The following is a 5,128-nucleotide window of genomic DNA, read 5'->3' as shown; positions in this document are numbered from 1 at the left end:
GATAAATGTAACAGTTTGGCAATTGAGACGCAGACTGCGGAGAAACATGACGGTGAGTTACCGAACTGCTCACACTATTCATAATAACACTGCTGATTGTACCGCTGAAGGTGGTAGTACTTCTGAAGTTTGGAATTTTACCACGAATGCTCCTGTCCTTCGTGTCAAACATAGCAGGACCAACTGAACAGGATAAACACGTTTGTCAGAGCTAAAAACAGAAACGGAGATTTTTATATTACATGATGTTTTTTTAGGAACGGGGCTAATTGTTTAAATAAGAATTTAAGAGTTATTGGATGATGTTCGTAATGCAAAGTTAAAGTGACACATTCAGATCAGCATCAACGGAATATGAGTTCATTACAGTGTGTGTGTGTGTGAGAGAGAGTGAGAGTGAGAGAGAGAGAGAGAGAGAGAGAGAGAGACTGATGGAAGTACTCAGATGTTTCACTTTAGTAAAAGTACCAGTACCACAGGGTAATGACACGTTTTGCAAGATAAAGTTCTGCATTCAAATGAAAAGAATTGGCATCTAAAAACTGTCTACTCATTATGCAGAGTGGCCCATTTTATAATACATAATTGTATTATATTATTAGTCATTGATGTATTAATATATACTTCAATTTAAAGTTGCAGATGGCTAATTTTAACTACTTTTACTTGTTAAGATGTTTTACCTATAGTAATAACTGTACCATAGTTTATTTGTTGCAAATGTGGTTATATATTGTTTTAATGATCTGGATCTACAAAGTAACTTGTAAGTAAAGTTTTAAACTAAATTTGAGGAGCAAAAAGTACATTCCTCTGAAATGTTGTGCAGTAGAAATATAAAATTTGTACATAAGCATAGTTATTTTCCTTCACCTGTGTGTGTATACTGTTGTTTTGTATTGACAAACAAGTTGTTGGGCTCCTAAAAAATGAACCATTAAGTTGCTTCAGCAGAACTGGTTAATCTGGACAGTGGTGTAAAGTAACTGCATACATTGACTCAAGTACTATACTTGTATATACTTACAATAAGTACAGCTTTGAGGTACATGTACTTTACCTGGGGTGTTTCCATTTCATGTGATTTCATACCTATACTCCAGTATAATTCAGAGGGAAATACTGCACATTTTTCTTACCTTAAATTTATTTAACAGCAGCAATTACATTACAGATTGAGTTACAATACTTGTGATGACCATAGCAGTGTATTGCTGCAGTATACCATAGTTCAGATGAACCAGTGGTATTGTTCAATGGTTTGGGGTTGCCTCCATTTTTTATTTAGACGTTTTAACAGCTCAGGTCCAGTGAATAACTTTAAATAGTACAAAGTTAAGATGTAAACTGTCAGAGGTAAAATAAACAAACAAAAAAGTCACCAAAAACTAAAAGTGTGTCTAAATGTAATGTAAAAAAGAGACAGTTTCATGGACTTGCATCATTTCTGCAGCATTAGAAGAAAATTAATCCTTAAAAACTGATGCAAACAATCCCTACAGGTGTCACAACTTTTATTGATGACTTGCAATAATAAATTCTATCTGTACAAAGTCAGAGTTGGAAAAGACTGTGTTGGTGCAGCCTCTGAAGCATTAGTTTGAAAAAAAGTCAATTGTCAAAGGAAGTCAGAACTTTTCAGTTTCATCTTATCAACATCTGCCACAGTGCAAACTATCTCAACAACATTTGATTTCAATTGAAGAAAGAATGACATAGCATATCGAATTACACCAACAACAACTGAAAAATGGAGGTGATCTAAAACCTTTGAAAGGTAGTGTGCATGAGTTGAAGTATATGGCGTACATGGACTGATTATGAGGCAACGAGTCCCTGGGCACAAACCCGTTAAAGACCCCTAGACTGAAAGATTAGACTTTTTGTAGTAGTTTTCTCTTTTTGGTTGTTTTGCGTCTCTGAGGTTGTTTTACACCAATATTTAGTTTTTGTTTCATTTTCAAGTTCTGTGTCTGTTTAGTTTTTTAATTTAGTTGTTGCCATTTTGCATTTCTTTTTACTTCTTTTGCATCTCTTTGCAGTCTGTTTCTCTTTTCAGTTGTTTTTAATTTCTCTTTAGCTATTTCCCTCTGTTTTTAGTCACTATGTCTCTTTGTGGTTATTTGGTCTATGTTTTATTAGTTCTTCTTTCCTTTGAGGTTGTTTTGCATGTCCTTGTAACTATTTTGTGTCTTGCCATACTTGATTTATGTCTGTGTACTTGCTCTAGGTCTCTTCTAGTCATTTTGCATGTCCTTGTGCCCATTCTTTGTGGATGTATTTTGTGTTTGTTTTTATTTATTTTTTACTCATTTTGTCTCTTGTAGTTGTTTGACTTTCCAATAAGAAATGTTAACAGCACTTCATACAAACACTGCCTTATTTCCTTGGACCCCTGTGATTGTTCAGTAGTCCATTCAAAATTATATAAGTACACAAGTTAATTTATAGACTTAAAATTAACCCGGTTTGGGACAATATCACACCAGAGCAATACTGGGTCAACTTTACTCACAACCTATGGGTTATTTTGACCCAGATAATCTTAGTGTGTTGGTGTCTAATATACAGCAGCACCAGCATTTATGGGGAATTGATTATGCAAATGATCAAATCTCACGTCTTTTTTTCCCCTTAATGTAAAAAAATAAGGGAGATGAAAATGTTTTTCACAGTTTCCTTGTGAAATAATGTAGAATAGATGTTTCAGGTATAAATAGCATGAAACCTGGTGGTGGAGCCAATTGTAGTGGAAACATTCAGATCATTACATATAGTAAGCAAACAGATAATAGTAGTTATATAATTACTATATAAACATGTAGTAATTAAATTTGTAACTAAAGCAGACTGATGGAGAAGAGCATATAGGTCACTTGCAGGTCTTTTTTTTTGCTTTAAACACTAAAATATTTTGGGGCTCAAATTTAGTCTATATAGAGAAAATACTTTAAAAATATACTTGAACCAAAAATATTAGGTATATCACCATTTGAGCTTACTCAAAAAATACGCAGATATCTGTATAGGGTACTTATAATTACAACCAGAAACCAAATATAACCTGTTAAAAGTAAAACATAAGCAAAATTTTAGAAATAATGTTGGATAGAATCATAAAGTAAGACAGTGGAGGAAATTTAAATATGACACCCACTACTACATAATGGAGAGGAATTTATAATTAGGGGAAGGCAGATCTAGTGTGAAGCATATAAATAGAGAAACTTTCCATTTGTGTTTTATCTGTTATTATTGTTCTTTTCAGAAATTTCCCCACTGTGGGATCAATAAAGTACCTACTCTACTCTTTTCTCTTTTATAGTTATCTATTTCATTGTAAAATATACACATAATTATGAAAGTTATTAATAATAAGGCTGCAACTAGCCGTTACTTTTGTTATCAATTAATTTTTTCTTTATTTTTTATACTCACTGATTAACAGTTATGTGATGTAAGAAAATAGTGAAAACAGCCCATTGTTTTTTCCCCAGAGTCAGACAGTTAGATATTCAGTTTAGTGTTGTATGAGACAAAGAAAAGCTTTAAAAGTTTCATGAGAGAAGCTGGAATTAGAGAAAGTTTGCATTGCAGTTTAGACATGTTAAAAAAAACCAAACAAACAAACAAAAAAACCCCAAATGATTAATTGACTAATCGGTGCAGCTGTACAGTATATAAAAGCCTGTGTAAATATGCATTATGCTGGATTTTTCCTCGATAATAATAGTAAGGTTGCTATATGGTGCTATACAAATTGAACTGAACTGAATTATGCACTCTTGCAATGTAAAATTGAGTTGTTTTTGTTTGTTTTTCTCTGTTATAAAGTGAATGTCTTTGAGAGAAGTTGACCCACTGACTGTATGAACATCCAGTATGTCGACTGTGACAAAACCCAGACTCAGAGGTCAAGACTGTACGGATGAAATCACACTGTCACAGGCTGTTTCCTGCAGCCTGAACACAGAAATACTGCAGCTGTTCTGATCTCCATCTCACTGACGGAGATCAGTGCTTAACCAAAGTTAAACAACAGTATGGGAAACGGAGCCTTTTCACAGTATTGTTAATGCAGGATGACATAATGCAAGATCAGAGAGAAACTGACAAATGCTCTACTTATTGTCTGTAATTGCTTTTCTTACTTTATGAGCAACTGTCAGCAATGGTCAACACAAATAAAATTCAATGATGCCAGAAACATCAGAGTGACACTTTCCTTTGGTACATTCATGAAACCTATATGAAAATCTGCAGTCCGCTAAATAAATGGAAAATAGTGATAAGTACATTGGTGCATTAAATAATATTTTACACATCGTCTGATAAGTAAGTGAAAATGGGACAGGACGTGTTGTTTGTCACCTATACTACCCCCTTCACTACAATCTTTTGCCTACATCCCTTCTTTTCTTATCCCAGCCTACTCTACCCTGTGTTGTCAAAGTGTGGTCTGTAAATTAGCCTTATCTGCCACCTAGTCAAGGTTAGCCCACAAGAAGTATTTTTCAAACTATGAACAGTCATTTCAAACTGCCAATCATGGAGGAGCTGAGATGGACAGTGTTAAAACCAGCCAAAGGACTCAAATTTGATTCAGATGTGGCATTCTTCCTTCTGGATGTGTTAGCATCTGAAGCAAATGAGCTTGTTTTGGTACTATTAGTGACCTAGCATGGGCATGATTTAACCTTTTGTATTGAAATAATTTTAATTTGGAAGTCATTCAAGCTTTTTGTAACATTAGTACTTAGTGTCACATTAGCAGAGTGTTGTACTGGACAAATTTACATGTAAGCTGTGAACAGAATTTTGTTAGTTTGTCTCCACCAGGCATCCATAGTTTATGTAATGGCTTTGAAATAGAGTGCAGTGTGAGGGGCAAAGAATGGCTGGAAGCAGCTTATGGTTTCTGTTTTGAGTTTCACTAGACCTTCTAGGCTGAAAAGAAATTAAGTGTAATAGCTTTAAAAATGAACTGCGACGTGGGTCACTCTCGGATTCCTTAACTTTTCTAGGGCCAACATCAGGTCAAAAAAACCCCCTGAAAATCAGATGACATTCCTGTCAGCCTTACCTGTACCTTGTGTAATGTAGGATGCACACTAAGCTACAATTGGTG

The 5,128-nt window shown here is 34.5% G+C and overlaps 1 long non-coding RNA gene across 1 annotated transcript in view; it reads left to right on the top strand.

Annotated features, from left to right (window-relative positions):
* Positions 1-5,128, top strand: part of LOC109965507 (uncharacterized) — a 10,026-nt gene continuing 4,898 nt past the window's right edge. Inside the window, exon 1 of the long non-coding RNA XR_002275659.1 lies at positions 1-52. This is a non-coding gene — a long non-coding RNA (uncharacterized LOC109965507). The remainder of the gene's footprint in view (positions 53-5,128) is intronic.

The sequence above is a fragment of the Monopterus albus genome, unplaced genomic scaffold (genome assembly GCF_001952655.1).
Source record: "Monopterus albus unplaced genomic scaffold, M_albus_1.0 scaffold99.1, whole genome shotgun sequence".
NCBI classification, from domain to species: Eukaryota; Metazoa; Chordata; class Actinopteri; order Synbranchiformes; family Synbranchidae; genus Monopterus; species Monopterus albus.
Note: the sequence above shows the minus strand (reverse complement) of the source record. Positions and strands in the feature narration are given on the sequence as shown.